Here is a 23,514-nt window from a genome sequence, read left to right on the forward strand (position 1 = left end):
TTTAGAGATGTAGAAGCGAGTATATGTATGGGTCCAATGTGCCATCCTGAAACCCAAAGCCCCAGTGTGGACATAGTAGCAGGGGTTGCATCATATGGATGGCTGGACCAAATGACACGCAGCCTCATCTGGCCCTAGCAAGGCTCGTCCCTCAAGTCTAAAAAATAAAGCAGTGTAATGAAAGTTTTGCAAAACAACTTTTACAGAAAGGTCCAGAGAGTAGGGTTTAATTTAGGAGAATGGAATGAGGTGAGACTTGCATGATGGACCCTGTTAAACCTGCAGGAGGGACTAAGCTTAAATTATAGCCAAAAGTGATTCAGGTTGGTCATCACTAAAACCATTTAGCTCTTAGGAGCTTGTGTGGCAGTGCAAAGCCCAGTTAAGAAGTCTCCTTCTCTGGTGAGTTTTCTGAAGGGTTAAGAGATGTTCTGTTTCAAGGCAGAGGATGGACTGAATTACCTTCCCGATTGCCTGTCATCCTAGGACATTATGATTATGACACCTCGATGCCTGTGATGTTAGATGTGACAGAAAACTCCTGAGAGCATAAAAATCTTTTCACCCATCTGGACTGATAATTTTTCCTTAAGTCAGGAGATACTGTTTTTTGTCAAGAACACTTTTCTATATATTTAAAACCAAGCGGAGACATCTTTAGTTTCTCTCCTCATATTCTGGGACGAACAGGACTTTCAGTGGCTCCCTCTCTCCCTGTGGTTGTAGGTAGCGCTAGCTCTCAGTACAGATGGACACTTCCTCCTGTCCCTTGGCAATCCCCTCCCCCAGGGCTGGTTAGGGAGAGAAGCTGGGAGAGGGTATGGGCTAGACCAGGGAGAGAGAGGAAGGACAGGCTCCCTGTGGTAGGTCAGTGCCTGTCACAGAGCCTTCGGGGCTCAGTATCTGTGGTGGCTACAGGAGAGACCGTTCTAAGCTGTATGGCTGGTGACATTTCCGGCTGCCAGTGCCCAGCCAATCAGTGACAGGCCCAGCTAGCTAGAGCGATGACACATGAAATATGATCATTTTCTGCTGAAGAGCCTGGAAGGCGGGGGAGGGTGTGGGAAGAGAAGGGAGATACTAGTACTGTGTGTGTGTGTGCCTGGGAGGGGCCGGTGCAGGCAGCACCTGTGACAAGAGGGGATGGTGACAGTGCACTGGGCTCTGATGCTAGGGCTAGAGGGACATGCCCTGGAGAGTGGTTGTAGGACACCAGGGTTGCTTGTCAGGGAAGCTGCTGCTGCTGGGTGGGAGCCAGAGAAGCTCAGGGCACCCGGGATAAAAAGAAACTGTAAAAGGCATTTTCATCCCTTCCAAACATAAGCGAGTTTTGGTTTCGTCTCACTGCTACCTCTTTAAAAGCCAGAACAAAACTGGAGTAAATATCATTTCGTTGGCTGAAATACCTGACAAAAAACAAACAAACAAACAACAAAAAGACAAACAAGCCAAAAAGCAAAACTCATTTGGGAGTTTTTTGGGGGGCTGGGTGTTATTTATCCCCTACCCACCCCTTTTTTTTCTACCTTATGCTCAACCTAACCTTAACAAAATAAAGTAAAAAACAAACAAACAAACAAAAAAAAAACAAAACCCCAAAACAACAAAATCATCTTGTTAACAAAATCTTAAAGAAGGGCCTAAGTCTGTATCTTAGGGACCCTAAAGGTTCAGGTGGTAGTTTTGATTCCAGATTCTGGTTTTTTAAAAAATGTGTCTGTGAACATGATCTGGTACTAGACTATATTGTACTTTAGAAGTAGTTGCCACACGGATTCTTTGGTTAGAGCACATGGCACCTGAGGCTCCTGGGCAGGGCAGGGTGGGGAGTGCCCTCTGAGGTGGCAGAAACCCCACTTCCTCCAGCCCCTTGGCAGGCTTCCTGGTCCTTTATCAGCAGTTAGGGGCTCATGAGGGGTGACACCCGTGCTGCATGAGTCCCCTGCATTGTCTGATCTCGTGAACATGTGTGTTCAGCAGTGAAGGATCATAGTGTTTACATAACATGCTGATTAGTCATGAGGAGCTCATCATGGCAATAAATGTGTCCAGTTTTATATCATGCATTTGCATTCTCATTCTCTCTCCACATATATATATATATTTATATATATGAAATTTTTTTAAAAAGGCACTGAAAACTGAAATCATTATCACCGTGAGCAAGCCTGCTCTGTAGCTTTAGACACGGGACTGACTTCCTGCGCTGGGACGGATAGCTATTCAGGAGTGATAATTGGTGTACTGTATCTTTAAAAGGTTAAAACCTCTTTCAAAAAAGGTCTGGACTCATAGTGGAAAAGGCAAGCGAGGCATGGGTTGGCTCCGGATTCAGAAAACAGCTGCTGATTAGATTCTGTGTCTGAGGACTGAATTTATTCCGTGTTTTTCAGCAGCAGGAATTCGAGAGGGATGCTACTGTTTGGGTTTCTGATGGTGATTTATATTTATTCAGAGGAATAACAGAGGGTGGATCTGTTCCCGGCGCGAGCATGCTCACAATCAGCCGTTTCTCCCATTATCCAACTGCCTAGTTTGGTGCTTCAATGTACATGCATATTCCGTGTGCATATGTGTGTGTACAAACACGCACGCATGCCTGTGTGGACAGATGTGTGCACAGGTTCTGCTTTAAGGACAATTCTTTCAATGAGGTCTTTACCCCTTACTTGAAACAGGTGTTCATGAAAAAAATGCACAAAATCCTGACTGACCGGAATAATTCATGAAGAAGGGGCTGGATCCGTGGGTCAGAGAACACAGGACCAGTTTGCCATCCCACGGCCCAAGGTAGGGGACTCTGGATTTTTATTCTGCGGGTGGATTCCTTGTGTTTGGTTGTGTTTGTTGTGCTTTTGCCTGCGGCCGCCCTGGGAAATGAAATAGCGAGTTGCGATTCCATTTTGTCATTGCATTTCTTGGGCATGGTGTCCGGGGTGCTGAGGTGCAAGGGCCGGCTTGGTGGGTGGCCGCACAGCCTGCGGTGCCCTCCGTGGGCTGAGCGGGCTGCTCGGCCTGGTACTGGGGGAGCGAGCGAGCCTCAAGTGACCCCGCGCGTCAATCACCCGCGCGGCTCGGCGGAGGCTGCGGCAGGGCAGCGGCAGCCGCGGTGGCTGTAACCCTGTGCGCGCCGTGCTGCTCGCTGGCAGCCGGTCCCGCGCGCTGGCGACTGGGTCCAGTGAGCCTCAGCACCTGCATTTCCTTCTGCTGCCCGGGCAGCTGCTCAGGGTTGCCCAGGCCCGCCGTGGTCTGTGGTCCGCTTGGTGGAGAATGAGATTCGCAGGATGCTGGGTGCTTAGGCAGAAGGATGAACTTTCCCTTCTCCCCTTAATCCTAGCCCCTTCCCCCAAATGTCCCTAAAGCAAAATCACAACCTCCCTCCCCTCCAAACAAAACCAAACCCAAACTCTTACTCGGTTGGGGATCCTTGCCTTACCGCTAGTCAAGTGGGTGCCCCCTCTCCAAGTTGTGCCCCATATTTTACCACCTTTTAAAACTAGCAACACTGCTGGTGCTGATGGCCCCTGCGGAGATCGTGCGGCTGCCTGGGGACTCCTGAGCGCGTGGACTGCCTGCCCCGGCGCAGACGTGGGCAGAAGTGTGTAGAGGGACTTGGAGGCCAGGCGCTGCTTTCCTGGAACGGGGCAGCTCTGGTTTCCTGGCAGGTCGGTGCGCTTCTGTGGTTTGGCAGACCCTCCCTTGAACTTTGCAGGCAGGGGCTGCAGGCGGAGGGTCTGCGAGGTCTGGTCGCCGGGTGAGAAGCACGTTGGTCCTCTTTCTGCTGCACACCTTCAAGTTCCTGGCAGCCTTTGGCATGGTGACGGGCAGCAGCCAGGTGCCACCCAGACACATCATGTGCTTCGCTTGTGTTAAAATTGGCTCGCTTTTCTGGGTGTTGGGGGAGGGGTGGGAAGAGAATGAGGTGTGAGCTGAACCGATCCCCACGTTCTCCAGCCCTTGTTGGTGTGATTATGTAACCCCAAGTAATGATCAGACCGTGTGCCCAAGCAGCTTCCCACCCTCCCCGCCCTCCCTCCCCCGAATGAAGAAGTTGGGTCCCACGTTTAAGATGTTTAGGATGGCTTTATGTAACTATGTGTATGCTGGGGGCAGGGAGAGTGTGGAGAAGAACGAGTCATTTGAGCATCTTATGTGGAGAACAGAGGCCAAGATCACATGTCCATTGGGGACAGGGTGCAATTGGCTCTGGGTTGGTGTTGATCGAAGACCCTCCCACATCCCAGTCGTTGCTGGTCTGAACTTCCATGTGGTCATTTCACCCCTGCAGGAACCTGGGTTCCTAAGTAACAGAGAACTCCCCCAAACTCACTTGTTTTGGGTCCCAGCTATTCTCTATGCTGCCCACCGAGGGGAAGAGTTTCTGCCCCACTGGGGTTTTAGTTTTGTCCTGAGGTTGGGGTATACTGTAGGCCAGAGAGCAGACCTCAGATGCTGGCCAATATGCATGCATGACATATGCTCTTTAAAGCTGCGGTGACTTGCGGGGTGCGGGCTGGAGGTCCTGTACATTCTTGAATTAAAATTTTGTGGGATTTTTTTTTCAAGGTAGGAGAACAGCTGTCCCATGGAGATATCTGCAGGCAGGAGGGGAAGGTGTGTGTGACATTTAGCTCTCCCTCTTCTCTTCCCCCACTCTGCTTTGCTAATGTACTCACAGGACACAGGACTATCACAGGGGCCCCTTTGTCATGCCCCTTAGTGCCCAGGGCTGCTGGGCAGATTTACTAGTATGGTGGGGAAGTTTGTCCCCTTCAGGATAAGATTTTTTTTCTCTCTCAACACGCCTGTGGTTCTCTTTAAGGGCCAGCTTCTAAGGTGTGTGCCGGGGCAGTGGATTAAGATGTGCTTAACTGGCACCGTTGTTGAACTGTCTCTGCCCATTGAGTTTCAGTGGCAGCGGAGAATTGTGTGCTGTCTTTGGGTCCTTGCCAAGTGAGCCATTGGGACAGTTAGTGTGTGAAAGTTACAGGCAAGAAGAAGATGCACTTACTCTGAAATCCTGGCAGATCCCAGGTCCCAACTTGATGGAAGATAACATTAAGACAACTGTGTGACAACTGGATAGTTTTAAACTTGTGGCTCACTTCCCGCGCTGGGAGTTCCCTGGTATCTCTCAGGTTCTTTTCTGCTCTCCGCGCTGCCCATTAAGGAGGCCCTGACACGCTGTTCTTCTTTACATTTCCAGTGGAATCAAAGCATATTTACAGTTCTACAGATATACCAGGCAGGCACGGCAGGAAACACGAGCTATAGGAACAGGTAGCACTGGTGTTTCTAGCTAGACTTAGCCAAGGCCCTTGACCAGTGTTGTTCTTTATTTGTGAAGTGGGTGTAATCATCATAGCCTTTCCAAATCCACTGAAATATGGAGAAGAAAATGAGATGAGTTAAAAAGTAACATGTGCTTTGTAGCTGATGGGTATTAGTCTAATACTACAACAGTGTGAACCTCACATTTACATAATTTCACTAACCTAGTGGGGACCTAAGTTGTAAACCAAGACAGATGCTGTAAGTCCATGAGCTACAGCTCCTGCATTTTGATCATTGCAGAAAATTTCATACCCTCTTTCAGACTCTTTATTAGTGGACAGTCCTAAGAGGCTTGGTTATTTGTTTGCCAAACATACCTAGCAAATTGAAAGAGATTGATAACATACTATACAAGGGTTATTAAAAATTTTTTTGATCATGTGTCAGTAAGAAGTACTAGTAATGTAAGAAACAGACAAACTAAAAAAACCCTTTACATAAATTTAAAAGGCACAGGACTTCAAAGCATAGAATTTTAAGACTATTTAATGTACAGTAAGTATATAATGCAAACAAGTCATTGAAATTTTATATATTCTGATGGATCTTCAGGGCCCATAATTACCAATATGCTCACAATGACCTATATGTATAAAGAGAGGTTTCAATGACATTTTGTGTATCCAATTTAAAAGGCATGAGAATTTGAAATAAACCCAAAATGACTTTTTTTTGCATGATGCTTAAAGGAAAAACTGCACTTATGCAAGATAACAGAAACCCTGAGGTTTCTGGACAGCCAGGGGCTTACTGATCAAAATTACATTATAACTATAAGGCTCTCATGTTGAAATTCATTGAGAAGTGTATAGTTTATGATCTCTTGCTGAATTTTAGCAGGGAACTATTACACTGGTATTAGTAGTGCTTATGTATGTTCTAACATTTGATGCTGCAGAAAATATTAAGAAGGAAACATGCAAACTTGTATTGTGACAGGAGACACACTTAGAGCCTTCCAACCTGGTGATTCTAACGCTGCAGTTGGAAGTGACACAGTGATGCAAAGATGAGAAGTCAACCCCGGAGGCATGCATTTCTTGCGTCAGTGCAGGGAATGTGGACATCTCACTGCCAGTGTGCTGTTAGACAGCTCATCAGAATCGCAAGGTCAAGGTGTCATGGCAACACCCTCATGCTAAGCTGTGATGTTTATTCAATTCAGACATTGTGCTCAAAGCTGGAAGGGTGTCTGAGCTACAGGAGCAGTGCTTAGCTTTGCCTGACTTGCTCCCAGTTTACTCCAAAACAAAGGCACCAGGAAAAATAAAAGGAGAAGAAAGTGATTACTGACACTTTTAAAATATAATACGTATGTCAAAAATGTGAAGACCATAATTGAAAGTGGCTGAAGAATATTGCTCAGTATCTAGCTGCACAGAATCTCATTTTTTTGTACATTACTTGAACACATTTTTGAAATTGCTAAGAAGAAACTGTCAATGACAGGTCATTGAATATGGTCAGAAATGCTCAGAACTGTCCCAAGTTTGCATAAGCAAAGGGACACTGGTGTAATAAGGTGGAGAAAGGGTATTCTCTGAAATCCCAGCGGGCTTGAAAGGCAGAGGTTGGTGCTGGGAGGTTACACTTTTCAGAGGGCGGCTGCCCTTTTGGGAGGGTAAAGTTTGGGAATAAGTGCTTGGGCCATACATCCGGTCTGTTGATGAAGCCATGTGTGAGAGATGTGATTCCTTGCTGCCTTACCAAGTGTTACGGAATGCCAGGTGTAGCTGGCATCCTTGTGAAAAAAGGAGAAGGGTAGAGCTTTACATCCAGATGTGCAGCAGAGGTGAACTGAGAATACCCCTCAGATCGGGGGAACACAGCCAGGGATATTGGGAACTCTCTGAATGTCCATGGGTTCTTGAATTGGGGTTCATGGCCAACTTAAAAAAATGAGTAATGTATGCAAAGAAGAGCTGATAAATAATAGAAAGAGATGGAAAAAATAAAAGTAGTGTTATACATCCATGACATGCTCTGCTGAGCCTCTGTCACCAAAGTTAGTCTGTCCACTCATTCATTGGACTTCCAGGCTTGGCATTTGATGCAAAGCTATCTTAAGATCAGAGGAGCTCTGAAAAAAAAAAAAAGGAACTGATTTAATTGTAATGAAAGAGGAAATCTGAAAACCTCCTCAATCAAAATTCAACACTGTAGACCTTTGACATCCTCTAAGAATGTATCTCAAACCCTTGGCATATTCCCAATTTGAAAATGCGGATGTACTTGTGTAGGCTCTTGACTGCCTTCTGAATCAGGTTTCTGTCCAGAGAGAAGAGGTTTCCATGGTTAGTCACAGGCCACCAATTATTTGCCTTTTCAACTTGCACTCAAGGAAATAAAGTTTCTCTCACTTTCAGGGAGTTTCTGTTTTGCTGGTGGTGTCTTGGGATGAGGAGCTTTGACAAGGCTCCCACGTGACTTGCTCTTGTACTGTCACTTTACAACACACAGTTTTCACTGGTGCTTCAGGAAAAGGATCACTGCCGCGTGGTGTGGCTGTTAGGAGCTGTTCACACATGACCAAAAAAGCGAATGTTGATCTGCAAATGCCAAACATCTGTTGGAGTTGATTAAAAAAAAATTGCACATGTGTGCAATCTCCCAAACTCCCCCCACTCCTTGGCCCTCAAAATACACTTCATGCACTCTTAGAAACTTCCTCTGACTCAGCAAATCTCAGTGAGGAGACTTGGGGTAGCACGCAGCTTAAGCACATGATAAAGGACTTAAATAAGAGCATCACCATTGAAATCTAGGCACGAGAAACAGAATGTAGTCATTTACTCCATGCCCTCATTTTAAAGATTTCAAAATTTGAGAAGATTACAGGAGAGTAAAAAATAAAATAAAACTACTGTACTTATGATTGTAGTAAATTAAAGAGCCAGAGCAGAATGTACTCTGGAGGTTGGGACTTGCTATATCTTACTAGAGAGATTCTTCCAAAAATGGTTCTGGAGTGATTTGGGTAGAAGCTCTTAGAATTTAAGTGAGTTTAAGAGTTCTGCCTATTATAGTTGAGTTGCTCATCTTTGTCAAGCAGCTAGAAAAGATATGGATGGCAGGAATCACAGCAATTTTATATGCTTCTTATTAAATTCTTTTATGAACTTCTTTTATTTATTTTTATTTTTTTTGTTAATCCTCACCCGAGGATATTTTTCCATTGATTTTTAGGGAGCGTGGAAGAGAGAGGGAAAGACAGAGAGAAACATCGATGTGAGAGAAACACATTGATTGGCTGCCTCCTGGATGCACTCCAGCCAGGGCTCAGCCCAGGGAGGTGCTTGCAACCAAGATATGTGCTCTTGACAGGAATCGAACCCAGGACCCTTTGCTCTGCAGGCTGACACACCATCCACTGAGCCAAACCAGCTAGGGCTGAAGTTCTTTTAAAAGAATTTTACTGAAATAGTTACTAGATACAAAAGAATACGTATTTACTGTATATAAAAGTATAAAGTCTATAACTCATGTTCTCACCAGTCAATTTAAGAAAAAGAATGTTACTCTTACCTTTGAAGAGTGGCTCCCTTCTCCTTCCCATCTGATCCCAAACCCTGCCTTTTGAGGGATAACCATTTCCTGGACATTTCTGTTTCCTTTCCCCATGCTTTTTTTATTGTCTTACCAGCTTACATTTGCATCCCTCACCAATACCTTGTTTAGCTGTGCATGTTTGTGAATGCCATATAAATGGAGTCATACTGTTTGTATTCTTGTGCTTAGAGTTAACTCATGCATATCAGTAGGCTGCACTGATTGACAAACACCTGAGATATTTCCATATCAGTTGGTGGTCAATTGCTGCTTACCTGCCTCTACTCCTATTCCTCCCATCACTAGGGCTCCCATGAGACCTCTTCAAGTCCCTTCACCTCCTTAAGGGATTACACCTGCCAGGGAGTTTTGGAACCCAGATTTAGCACTATGGCTGGAATCTCTTTTGACTGGACAGTCCCCATGCCGACTGGCTGCTAAATGTTTCTCTCCTGGATTAGTGCATGCTGTTGAGTGTAGCGGAAATGTTTTCGTTTTGCTGAACTGTAATAATTCCATTGCATGAATATATTGTGCCTTATATATCAATTCTATTATTATCACTTAAGTATTTCTAGTTTTTTTGCTATTATAAATAGTGCTGCTGTGAGCATTCTTGTTCAAGTTGGTGAGCATTATATAAGTTTACTTAGGGACTATACAGAGGAGTAGAACTGGTCACAGACTATGTTCATCAATGCTACTGGAACAGTTCAAAATTAATTGTCATTATGTTAAGTAAATTTCACCTAAATAAAAAATCAATTTCCATTATGTTTAACCAATTTCTGCACCTAGCTGTGGTATGTAATTACTTGTTCCTATTGTTGCCTATCCTTGCTAACACTGTATTTTGTTGCATATTATCAGAAAATTTTGCCAGTCTTGTGGGTGTATAATAGCGTCTTATCTGGTTTTAATTTTTATATATTTGATTACTAAAGAGGTTCAGCATCTTGTCATACACTTGTTGGCCTTTTTGACTTTTTCTATATGAAGGGCCTTTTCAAGTCTTTTGCCCATTTATTTAAAAATTGGGTAGTTGGTATTTTTCTTATTTTTTTTTTGGTAGAAGTTCTTTATGTGTGCTGGAAACTATTGCTGAGTGTTGAAAATACCTTCTCCTAATTTGTAGTATTTTTCTTGATTAAAAAAATATATTTTTAGAGTTGCAGAAATTCTGGATTTGAGTGTGTTTAAAACTTACCAGTCTTTCCTTATCACTTAACCTTTTTTTTTTTTTTTAAAATATATTTTATTGATATTTCACAGAGAGGAAAGGAGAGGGATAGAGAGCTAGAAACATCGATGAGAGAGAAACATCGATCAGCTGCCTCCTGCACACCTCCCACTGAGGATGTGCCCGCAACCAAGGTACATGCCCTTGACCGGAATCGAACCCGGGACCTTTGAGTCCGCAGGCCGACGCTCTATCCACTGAGCCAAACGGTTTCGGCCTTATCACTTAACCTTTTGTGCCCTTTTGAGGACTCCTTCCAAGGGAAAAGGTCATAAAATAGGCACTTCCAGTGCCTTCTGCAAGTCTTAGAGTTTTGCCTTTCATGTTCAACATTTTCCCTTGAGAATAATATTCTCTATGCATTTGATTATTCCTTATCAGGATTATTCCTTATTCTTCTGTAGTTTGCAAATAGTTTTTATAAAAATCACAAATGACACTTTAAAAAACACTCTTTCTGCATTTATTGAGAGGATTTATGTGATTTTCCCTTCCTTTAATTTGTTAATGTTGGGCAAAGGTTAAATTAATCATGTTTTTCTAGATTAGACCCGACTTGGTCATGATGGATTCATTTTTTTTTTTAAATGCATCGCTGGATGTGTTTTGCTAATATTTTGTTGAGACATTTGTATATTCATGAGTGTATTGGATTGTAATTTTCATTTGTCCTATTATCCTTGCTAGGCTTTTGTATCCTGCTTATGCTAGACTTGTGAGGTGAATTGTAGAATGTTTCCTCTTTATATATTCTCAAAGAGAGTTAGGTAAGGCTGGAATTCTCTCTTCTCTGGAGATTAAAAATATTATGTTTTTATTGATTTCAGAGAGAAGAAGGGAGAGGGAGAGATATATAGAAACATCGATGAAAGAGAAACATCTATCGGCTGCCTCCTGCATGTCTCCATACTGGGGATCAAGCCCACAACTCTGGCATGTGCCCTGACGGAGAATCCAACCAGTGACCTCCTGGTGCATGGGATAATGCTCAACCAACTGAGCCACACTGGCTGGGCTTCCCTGGAGACTTTTAATCTCTAATTCAGTTTCTTCAGTAGTTATTGGGCTAGTCTGGTTTTAACTGTTTTTTTTCTTACTTTTGGTAAATTAGATTTTTTTTCTAAGTATTTGTTCATTTGATCTGAATTTTTAACATTTTTACCATGAAATTATTTATAATTTGTGTTTATCTTTTTAAGCTCTGTAGCATCAGTGGTTATGTCCCCCTTTCATTTGCAATAATACTGTGCCTTCCATATTCTTTTGTTGAGTAAATCTTTTCAGAATCTTTTTCTGTTATTAATCTTTTAAAGAACCAATTATTGATTTTGTGATCCTGTCCAGCATTTATTTTATCTTCTAGTTCACTAATTTCCTTGCTAATTTTTATGATTTTCTCTCTTCTGACTTGTTTGGTGTGACCTATTGTTCTTTCTTAACTTTTTAATGAGACTGTTTGGCTTTTTGTTTCTTATTATGAGCACTGTATTTATATAGTTCCACTGTAACTTCATCACACATTTCTTTGCTACGTAATATTTTTATATTATTTTGTTCTAAATATGTTATAATTTCAACTATGATTTATTGTTTGACTTATAAATTATGTGTACCTGTGTTTCTTAATTTCCAAACATCTGAGTATTTATTTACGTATTTATTACAATGATTGCTATATCCCACGATTCATCCAATAGATATGATAGTAGGTTCTTAGTCATGTAAATTATGCAGGTTGTTTCCAGGCTAAGGTAGAAGACTAGTTGGTGCTAGTGGATGGGGTATATATGTCTTAAATCTGCTAATAAGAGTTTTACCAGAATAGAAATGAGTGAAATTGAGTAGATAAGAGATAGTTTAGCCTTTAAATGTGGAAGTACATCAGATACTAGGGAGTTAATTCTTCTTTCTTGTTAACTTGGGATTTTCAGTTTCACACATTGGTTGTCCTGTTTTGATACGACATTTTTCCTGTTTGCAGCTTTTTTCCAAGTTTGGACCAAAGTGGATTAGGATCAGACACTGTCTCTTTCCTCTCCCACTTACTAAGAACCAGCTGCCCCACATTACTCACTTCCCCTCTCTGGATGCCTGTTCTATTTTTCTCCTGTCTTGGGCCAGAGTTCTACCCTCGTGCTACTCTTACTCTGCGTTCTTAGCTTTGCTATTGAATGATAGGCCTTGCCACCTGGAGACCAACTCTCTCTAGGAAAAAAACAGCGCAAGCATCCAGTTCTTTAAGACAGGCTCTCTCAACTTCCAGCAAATAGGTCGTGGACAGCAGCTGGCATTCCCTGCGCCCTCCCACTGCCCATGTGACTGGGTTCCGCTTGGCTGAACTCAACTTCCATGGCTTTTGGCTGGGGTCTTTATGACTCTCTGTTGCTATGAGGGGTTTGTCTAAGAGAGCCCTGACTGATGATGCTGGTGTGGTTTACTCCTAGGCAGGCATGCCCCACTGCTCACCTCCTCTTGTGACTTCTGAGCAAGGGGCTATGGGTCGCCATTGTCCCCTTCCCTTCCGGTGAATCTACTTGTGGTGGGTGTAGCAGATGGACATTCCTGCTGCCTTGGGCCTCCTACAGGCCCACGGGAGGGAGCTGTGCCAGTCTCATGCTCTGTCTCTTTCCTGCTTCCCACCTGCCTTGTTCACTTCTCACCCAGCCAGGGCAGGGGCGCCCCTGATGTGGGTGCTGTCTTACTTAGGTAGCCATGTGGGAACAGGTGGGATGAAGGGGTCCCTCTTTCCCTCCATCCTCTCCAGGGTTTGAGATGGTAAAAGCTCATCTTGCTGCTGCCCCAAAGCCAAGTGGCATTTGCTTTCCCTGTTCTTTCTGTCCCCCTTTTTTCCTCTGCTGCAGCCCTCACCCCTGCCCCATCCCCATGAGCTTTGAAGAGAACAAGTCTAGGGTGCATGAGCAGTTTTCTTGGACAGAGACAAATGACCTCCCTCCTTTCCAAGGCCAGGTAATTCTTGGAAAGACATTTCCTCTTTTCAAGGAATATATGCATAGTGTTTACCGAGAAAGCAGAAGCTACAGAGGGGCCCAGTGAGAGCCTTGTGGTCTTGCCAGCCTTCTCTGTGGGTCACTGACCGGTTTTGCAGAACATCTGCTCCCCGGAAGTAAGCTGAGGTTCAGTCAGCCTGACTGTCTGGCCAATCCCACTAATGTGTAATGGCAGTTCTGGAAATGCTTGGAAATGCCACTAGGCTTGGCTGTGAGAGGGAGAGAGAAGAAGGAAGGGAAGATGATGGAAGGGAGGGAGGTAGACAGAAAGGAGGGAAGGGAAGAAGAAAAGAGGGAAAGAAAAAAGTGGGGAAAAAGAAGCAAAGGAAACAGAATACACACAATTCTCACTTAAGTTTCAGAGGCCAGCATGTCTCAGGTGGGATTGTATGACTTCAGGTCTCTTTTTAAAATTGAGTATAATGAACATATAATAAGATTCACCTTTTAACTCAATGAGTTTTGACAAACATCTACAGTGATATAGCCACACTGCAATCAAGACATATAACGTTTTAATCATCCCTGTAATTCCCTCGTGCCCTTTGCAGTCCTCCCACCCTCTTTCGCTGTCAACCACCGGTCTGTTTTCTGAAACTAGAGTGTTGCCTTTTCTAGAACTTCATGTGGACAGATGGAATCCCACAATATGTACTGTTTTGCTCCTGACTCTTCCACTCAGCATAATGCTGTTGAGATTCATTCATGTTGTGCGCATCAGCCGTTCATTCTCTGCCTTGTGAAATAGCATTCCGTTGTGTGGATGTACCACAATTTGTTTATCCACTCACCCTTGATAGAAATTTGGGGTGTTCCGAGTTTTTGGCTATTTAAACAAAGCTGCCATGAACATTTATCTACCTGTCTTTGTGTGTACACATCTCTCCATTTTCTTGGGTAAATAGGTGATCAAGTCTCTTTATTTCTCCAGCGACTAGAATGCCCATTTCATGCCTTTGTGCCATCAGCCTGTTAACAAGTGGCCCCTTCTGTTTCTGATTTCATGAGTGAGCTCAAATAATAGTGGGATTTGGGACACCTGTGCTCGTCCCTAGACTATCCTGTAGACACTGCATTCTTATTGTTGATCTGCTTGACACTAACTGGAGTAGAAACAATATGGCATAGGAATTTAGAGTATAGGTGTTGGAATCAGATGCAAGGGTTTATATTCCAACTCAGTCACATTCTGACTGTGTGACCATGGACAAGTTACTTAACCTCTGTTAGCCTCAGTTTCCTCACCTATAAAATGGGGATAATAAGAGTACCTACTGAATGGGGTTGTGAAGTATCTATAGATAGATAGATAGATAGATAGATAGATAGATAGATAGATAGATAGATATAGGTTGGGGCAAAAGTAGATTTACAGTTGTTCATATGGAAAATAATACAATAGTTAGTAAATAATAATACAAGGATAAACTGTTTTGCATACTCACAACTGTAAACTTACTTTTGCCCCACCCTGTATGCTTATCCCATAGCAAATACTACGCTGATGAATGATTCGACGAAAAGGAATATCAGGGTCTGGAATGCACATAGTCAGATATCCTCATGATGGGACTGGAACAGTCTCCACCAACTGCTCGGTTGCTGGCACCCTGGCCTCTGAGCTCCCATTGGACAAGGAATACTGCCTCCACAGTGGTAGACAGCACCTTTCCCCTGGTCGCCTACCCACTCACCTTCCAGTGGGTGCTAATGGCCCCCTCTTACTCCTTGAATTGAAGTTCTGTTTCCTTTCTCCTGAGTGTTTATTACTCTTTGAGACCATAACTACAAGTTGCAAGGGATGCCACTTGTTTTGTCCCTGTCCCTTCTCTCAGTTTTGCGTCTAGACACATAATGCTTCCACACTTGTAGGAAGCAAGGCCTGGAAAATCCTTATACCCTGGTTTGCATGAATCTTCATGCATCACAGGGATTGAGCTCTAAGTTGGTTAGTGATGTGGCAAGAAGCTCACAGGCCCAGAAACATTTTTCCCACAATTCTATCCAGGATGTTACTGTCAGGGCAGCCTCCCCAGTGGTGAGGGTTGTAGATGCCCATCCCCGAGCCCTGTCACTGCTGAAAACCAAGGACTGAGGCTCCTTTGGATGGAGACTCTCTTCTTAGGATGGGGGCTGTGAGGCCCACTGAGTGTATAACTAGAAACAAGGATTTAGCCTCACAGCCCTGAAGTGAGAGAGAAACACTATCTGGATCTGACCTTTCCATCTCTCTAAGAATAAGACAATTCAGGGCCAGCGTGATCAAAGAACCAGAGAAATAAAAATGTGGAAATGGTCCTTGATATCACCAAAGTGAGGCAGCTGAACAGAAGCTTCCTGTGGACAGAATGAAGCTCCCAAAGCATGACCTTCCCTGGGTCTGTGGAGCCTGTAGCATCTAACAGGGGTGGGCAAACTTTTTGACTCGAGGGCCACAATGGGTTCTTAAACTGGACCGGAGGGCCGGAACAAAAGCATGGATGGAGTGTTTGTGTGAACTAATATAAATTCAAAGTAAAGGAGCGGAGGGGAGAACAAGAGAACCCTCCGCTCTTTCGGCTCCGCGGGCCGGATAGAACAGCCGAACGGGCTGGATCTGGCCCACGGACCGTAGTTTGCCCACGGCTGGTGAATCAGAGTGGTGCAACGCAGCAGCCATCTTTCATGAGGCTCTCTGGGTAAAGCCTGGTATTACTAGTAAGCGTTTTCCTTAAATAAGCTCAGTTAATGCAGCCTGCTGAGTAGAAGATGACCATCTGCTCTTACAGCAGTGGTTCTGTCCAAGAGGGTTCTGATTTTCTTGGTCAGGGGTGAGGCCTGGGCATTTGGGCTTTTAAACACTCCCCCAATAACTTTAATGTGCAGCCAAGGCCAGGAATGCCTTACAAACAGGAATTAGGCCTTCAGAGGTCAAAGTCACTGGCCCAAGGTCACACAGCTGTGAGTGGAGTGCAGGATAGGAGTGAAGGTCTATGGGACTGCATCACTTGGCCCTGAGCACCCAATTCTTGGCGCTGATGGGAAAAGTGTCAACACTGGCTCCTGGGTGCCAGGCAGGAAACGGTCAGCAGGGATACAAATATGCTGATGGCTTTCCCAGTGCTTCTTTGCTGACCCAACACTCTTTAGAGTCTGAGCATGTGTGTGCTCTGAGTCTGAAAGGTTCCCAGGGCAGAAAGCCTCGGCTCGGGGCCAGCTCAGCAGAGGAACATGCCATACACCCTTCAACTCTTGGTCTGTGCTTAGCTTGGTTGTATCTGGGTCCAAGGAAACAAGTATGGATGTTTCTTGATTTCTTTTCTAGTGTGACCCATAGCCCGGGTCAGCACAGCAGGAGAGGGGACAGTCAGGTGAGTGGTGGTCATTTCCACCCTTCCCCTCCAATAACTGCAATAATGGGACTCTAAGGACCGAGTGCCTACTGCATGCATCAGGCACTGCTCTGAGGCCTTACACCAATTTCCTCATTTCATCCTCAGGAAGTCTGTGAAGTGAGCAGAGAGAATTTGGTGGCAGAACTGAGAGTAATCTTAGGCAGCCTGACTCTGGGGCTCAGCTCTTAACCATTAAACTACACTGCCTCTGATGGACCCTATTTTGCCTTGTCCTTGAATTGTTTCAGGAATATCATCTGGTCTCCAGCCTGATGATAAACTTATAGCACAGAGGTAGATTCATAAGAGGTAAATGTTAATGCTTTTATTTTATTTTATTTTATTTTATTTTATTTTATTTTATTTTATTTTATTTTATTTTATTTTATTTTATTTCAGTTGATTTTATTTCTGAGGATTCCACAACATCACAATACCAGAATCATACTCAGCATGTTCCAGGAAGGTAGCATAGGTTAGTGAGTTTTCTATTTCTCGACTTTTACGTGTTTTCTAAATATACTCTCTGAGTGCTTTCTTAATGGCTGCATCTCACATTCACTATTAGTAGCTGTACTAAATTCACATCCTTGTAGTTTTCCAAGAAGAGTGCTTCTGTGCACTCAAGGAGCCTTGATATTTCCTTTAAAGGGTTATTTTCTAGAACAGAAATGCTTCTAAACCAACCCCTCACCACTAGTGCATTTCCATCAGTGTTTCTGCTTACAGTCACTCACCTTCCAGCTCTTTCTCTTATTAATTAACTGACCTCTACTCTCTGTTCCTATTTCATTCATTCAGTACTCAATATTCAACAGGTATTTCTCGAGTTTGTATTCTGTGCCAAGCATTCTGCTAGGTCTGCGGGGTACAGTTGTGCGTAAAACAGACAGGTGCTTGCCCGAACATACCTTGCTTCTAAGAACACCTCTGACTTGCATATCTACTAATGCCAATGACATTGCTCAGACTTCCTTTTTTTCACACTCTGAGACGAATTTTAGTAAGTTTAATCAAAAGTTCAAGTCCTCTTTTCTTCCCATGGATTCTGAGGCACCCCCCTCTGCTGGGTTTCCTCCTACTTTTCCACCTGCTCCTGCCTGGTCTCCTTGGTTGCTTCCTCCACCCCTCTGCTTGGCCATTAAGGGTCTGAGTTCCCCAGAACGCTCTTCTTCCTGTGGACTCTCCCCTGGTGAACACTTCACCTCTCGTTTCAGTTTCTACTCATTATCTGGGCTGTAAATACAATCATCGTTGCCACTTCTCCACTTGGATGAGTCAACATGTGCACAACTCAGCTCAGTATCTGTTCCCAGCCCCTTCCCAACCACCCTCTACCCAGCCCCTGCCCTCAGCTTTTGTGTGTCTCCTCTTCAGATGTCTCCTGTCTCAGTAAGGGACACCCTGTCCCCCCAGCTGCTTGAGCTAGAAACCAGACTTCTTCCTTTGCTCTCCACCACCCATCATGCTACCCATCACACCACCCATCACCATGTCCTTTGATTCCTCTCCAAAGGAGTGGGCTTGAGTCTGCCTACTTGTCCATTCTGACTTGCACTCTCCCTGTTTAGGCTGGCTGCCGCAGAAGCTTGCTAACTGGTCCCCACACCCTGCCTTGACCCTTCTAGGCTGTTCTCTGCCTCGGTCATGTCAGAGCTTCTTGTTGAGCAAAAGATGGCGGAAAATTCTTCACATGGCCTGCATGGCCCTAGAAGGTCGACCCTGCCCACTTCCCCAGCCCCATGTCATCCCCACCCCCTGACCTCCCCTAAATACACTCTCTGAGTACTTTCTTAATGGCTGCATCTCACATCTTACCTCCTCTGCTGGCTTTCCTAAACAGCACGTTCTACCCCATTTAGGAGCTTTGTACGAGTATCTCTTCTTCCCTGGAAAGCATTTCAGGGAGGTCCTCTATGGCCAGGCCCATATTGTTTGTGAAGGAACTGCTTTTTAAAAAAATATATAATTTTTATTGATTTCAGAGAGGAAGGGAGAGGGAGAGAGAGATGGAAACATCAGTGACGAGAGAGAATCATTGATTGGCTGCCTCCTTCACGTCCCCTACTGGGGACTGAGCCCAAAACCCACCCGGGCATGTGCCCTGACCAGAAATTGGGAATTGAACTGTGACCTCTTGGTTCATAGGCCAAGGCTCAAACATTGAGACACACCAGCTAGGCAGAGCTGCTTTCTTTTCCCCTGATGGTTGTGATCAGCATGGGGGCAGAGACCACCACTGCTTTTCTATTGCATCTCTGCTGGGAAGTTTGGAAGAGATCTGGGCTGTGACATCAGGTGCATTGGGGGGCAGGGAGTAGGGAGAGAGGGAGTGCAGGAAGTTTATCATAGGTGCAAGCAATAAGGGGGTTCACGGTCTGTAGACAATTTAAAAGCAAGAATAAAACCAATTAAAAGTCTGTTTGCATTATGCCATCACCTGCACCGGAACAATGCTGCTGATGAAATACCCTCTCCACAGGGACAACTGCTGCCCACCTCTTCCCTCAGCTGGATCTAGGAATAACTCCTAGGATCCACCAAGAAATAGTAGCAATGACCACTGTTTACTGACCACCTGTGCCAGATGCCTTGTTGCATGTGTGACTCTTACCACATAACTTCTCACAGCAGCCCATGGCACAGGCATCATCGTACCCCCTTTTAGGAAACTGAGACCAAAGGGGCACAGCTGGAGCGGCGGGCAGGAAAGCCCTGAGCGCGGTGGTTGGTCCTGAGGCAGGTGGCTGCATCTGGCCAGGTGCGAGGCAGGCTTTGTGATCTGGTTCTGTCCTTTTTCCTTCTGGCCCTCACAGGGCCTGTGCTTCCAATAAACTGCTTCAGGGAAGGTCTTTGGAATTCGGAACTAACCCAGAAACAGCCCTGCCACGGTCTGGTCTTGCCGAATGCCCAGGTTCTGCTGATGGGAGAAGACCGTGGCCCGGAGCATCTTGTGCAGGGACAAGAATGTAAAGTCAGACTGGGTGTGAAGCCTCGGCCTACTAGTTACAGGACTTTGGGGAAACTATTCTCAGAGGCTCAGTTTCCTTGTCTTGAAAGTGGGGATAATAATAGCACATACTTCATAGAGCTGTTGGGAGAGAGAAATGATTCAGCGAATGTGAAACCTTTGTCCCTGTGCTCGTAAACTATATGATGTATATTAAGTTCATGACAGAGTACATGATGCCTGGTGGGCATGTGACCTTCCACATGAAGGTCATCAGGGGGAATGGCATCATTACTATTTTTAGGGAGACACCTGCACTTTTCAGTGGGGTCCATGAAACAGACAAAAGGGCACTAAAAACACCTGAAGATGTGCAAACCACATCGAATGGGAACCAGATTTCTGGCTGAGAGAAGGCCTTCCTTCAGGAACAATCAGTAAATGGATATGTTCTCTGAACATAACACCTTGTTAAAAAGGAACTTATTGATACAGTTCAAGCCATGTCGAGGCCTGGTTTTTAACAGTTTTCATTTTTATCACCTCATTGATGCGACAAGAAACATGCGAAGTGGCAGTGGCTGTGTGTTCACCTTCAACACCACGTGCAGCCTCCGTGCACGTGTGCCAGCCGTGGGATTGCACTGCCCTTCCCTTTTGCAAAGAGAGAGTGGTTGGTGTATTAATTAGGCAATGGGGTTTTAATGCTTGCTGAGTGAATAGATCTGGTCTGTCTTCTGGCCTGAGAACCAGAGCTCTTAGCTTTTATGTTATTCTTCCAAAACAATCAATTCTTACAACACTCAGTGCGTAAACAAAGCCTGCACTTGCTCCAGCTGCATTTGATTGCCTTCCCACCTGTGGAGACACTGTTGCTGTCAGAGTTGGATGCAGGTATGGCTCTGTGCACCCTGCGGACGGTGGTCAGGGGCCTTCAGAAATTCTTAGAGAGAAACAGCTCCTTCTACTGTGTATCTCCAGCTTGCAGGCTGTGTGTGTGTGTGATTGTGTATATACTGTACATGTGCATGTGTGAAGACACAGCTTAGCCCCCAGGCCCGAGCATCCTCCTCTGAGCCAGGACAGGGATGGAGGGGAAATAGCAGACACTCTTGTGGATGGGAGTTCTGAGCCTTCACTCTGGGGATGGGGGAGAGCCCTGTCCAGACGGGTCTAAGGAGATGCTTTTTGTGGATGTGATGTCCAGATCACTCCCTTCCTCTCCCATCTTCCCACCCACCTCATAGAAGGGAAGCAGAGGCCTTCCCTTCTGCCCTGTTGGTTTCATGTCCATCAACAGTTGGTTACTGGAAACTAAGTTTTTCTTTGTTATGTTGGATAGAAACAGCCTGAAGTAGTTTTGTATGCATACAGTGAGAACTTTGATCTCAAGAAGGAAACAAATAAACGGAAAACAGATGAAGCTAATGTTTCCTGTCCTCAGGTTGCTAGGAGGCTAAACCACTGCTTTATGGTGCAGAGCGGCGATCTGACAAATAAATAAATAAATAGATAGATAGATAGATAGATAGATAGATAGATAGATAAAATCATTGGTGATGGAAGCACTTAGGCTCCATCTTTCTCCCTGCTCCGGCCCCTGCCCCGCCTTTCCCAGCCCCTGTCCTCCTCCTCCTCCCGCACAGAGAACCCGCTTCCCCTCTGAGCGTGGGCCTCACTCTCGCTGGCCTGCAGGTTGGGCCTGACGGCGTTCTCTCCATGACCAGACTTCAGGCAGGCTCCTCGGAGCTCTTGTCAGCTAGGCCCCAACTTCTCAGCGTGTATGTTTATTTCTGCATTGCCCAATTTTCGCAAGAAGCCTGACAAGTTGGTTTAGCCAGAACCCCCTCACCCCATATCTGATCATCCCCAATATCTGATCAGGTGCCTCATCCTCCACCAACCCCCAGTGATGTGTGATCACCCTGGCCCATCTTCAGCAAGAATCCTGTCAGGTCGGATCCTCCCTTACCCCCATGTTTCCTCTCAGTAATTCTCTATCCATGGACGACCCCCACCTGCTCCTTGGCTGTAAACTCCCCCCTTTCCTTGTTGAATTTAGAATTGATCCCAATCTCTGTCCCCCACTGCAAAACCCTATTGCCATGGTTCCCTGAGTAATGTCTGCCTTACCATGCTTTTACATTGTCATCGAGTAAGCAATTCCCCTACAGGCCCATCCATGATCGCAGCCAAAGTCTCTCTCACAGTGGGGCCGCCTCGTCCTGAAGGCTGTGTGAGGGACTCCTTGGACCAGAGAATAGGCCTGCATTGAAAGGCCTGCCTTTGTGAGGAGGATTCAGGGGCCTGGAAAAGCAATGGCCTCGCAGAACTGAGTGGAATTTCAGCTCTGGCAGACTAGAGATCAGAGAAATAGTGGGCCAAGCACCTAGCATGGTTGCCGCCACATACAGACAGGCCAGGCTCTGTCTCTAGATGTAACCCAAAAGCACGGCGATTAAGGAAGGATGAGATAATTCAGCACTAACTCTGAAGAAAAGGAATGTTCATAAACTGGTTGATGCCGCAGGTCTTATGCTCATTCATTTAAAGCCAGAGTCTTCTTACAAATAAAAGCTAACGTTTATTGAGAGTTCCCTTTAAGTTCCCATTATTTTTATCCCCATTTCACAGAGGGGAAAAGTGCTGCGCAGAGAGGTTGAGTGACTGGCCAAAAGTCACACAGCTCGTAGGTAGCAGAGTCAGAGTCTGCACCCAGGAAGCCTGGCTTCAGAGCAAGCCCCCTGCTACCACACACTATTGCCACGTTTGCTAAATATATTAATATGCATAGGAAGCAACCACTAGTATTACTAACTCAATATAATGGTCAGTCACTCACTGAGGCAGGGCTGTGATTCATGGCGTGTTGTTTTTATTTTAACAATTGAAGGTCTTTCTTTTGGAATTTGGCTCCTGACTTCTAGAAAAATCATGTCAGAGTTGGGGGCAGTTTTCTAAGGATCTGAGTCAGTGAGAGAGGGTCCACTTTGCCTTTCTTGTCTGCCTTTCTCACTTTGCCCTTTCTCACAGTGTCTCTACCTTTAAGCCTTTTCCTTGGCCCCAGCATTTCCTTTTTTCAGTACACATGTTCTCTTTCTCCTAATACAGAGCAAATAAATGTTTAACACGCTCCCACAGTGTTACCGGACGATGGTCACAGCCATGCCCTGTCTTGCCTTCTAACTTTCTCCCCCTCCCAGCCCCCGCCCGCAGGCCCTCCCCAGCCTGGCCATCCACCATCCTCCTTACCATCAGCCAGAATGCCTCCCCTGGGGCCACTCACTGCTCAGGGGGCCTCCAGGGACTTGGGGGAAGTCATGCTGGCTGTCACTTTCAGCATCCCAGGCCAGTCACAGTCAGGGGGGAAGGGCAGCAGCCCCCACCCCTGTCAACAAACCACCTCTCCATTTCTGTACCCCAGATTGAAAGATTCTCATCCAGTTATACCTCTAAACCAATTGCAATTTTTAACAATATTTTTATTTGTACAGAAATGGGCCTTTCTGCCAGTCAGCATTGACTGGCTGGGGCTGGTTTGCATTAGCACATCAGGGCTGCTCACAGTCCAGCCTGCTTTTTGGTTCACCTGAGCATCTTTGTCCCTGGTAAGTATTGGGCCATTTGAAGTATCTAGTATTACCATGGGGCCCTACAGGTCTGAATAGTCCAGTGTGGAAACAGGCCAATAAAGGGGTTAAAACAGAGGTTTGGACCAGACAGCATTGGATGTGTGTGGGAAGATGAGGTTATGTGCAGGGACACTAGGAGGGGCCGTGGGTGCAGAGGAGAAAGTGATAGGGTCCCATGAGCATCCTTCTGTTGGCTGAGAGGTGGAGACAGGAGAGCCTGCTCAGAGGGAGGGGTCTGCCATGAGTGGGGGGACAGGGACCTTTGCTTCAGTGGTTGCACCTGATCAGCACTTGGGTTTCTTTTCCACATGAACCAGCTGAAATGGTCAAGCTTTCCAGTGTCTGGCTTGGGACCCAACCACGCTAGATCTTGTGGGTTTTTCTTTTTGTCCTGACCTGTTGGTGCAAAGGTCGTTTCTGCTTCTGC

At 45.4% G+C, this 23,514-nt stretch overlaps 1 protein-coding gene across 2 annotated transcripts in view; it reads left to right on the plus strand.

The window, feature by feature from the left end:
* Positions 1-23,514, plus strand: part of HIVEP3 (HIVEP zinc finger 3) — a 424,058-nt gene that overhangs the window by 104,396 nt on the left and 296,148 nt on the right. For both annotated transcript variants that reach the window (XM_080655002.1, XM_080655003.1), the window contains exon 2: positions 2,679-2,790. The gene's annotated coding sequence lies outside the window, so the exon portion shown is untranslated. The remainder of the gene's footprint in view (positions 1-2,678; positions 2,791-23,514) is intronic.

The sequence above is a fragment of the Plecotus auritus genome (genome assembly GCF_963455305.1).
Source record: "Plecotus auritus genome assembly, chromosome: 2".
NCBI classification, from domain to species: Eukaryota; Metazoa; Chordata; class Mammalia; order Chiroptera; family Vespertilionidae; genus Plecotus; species Plecotus auritus.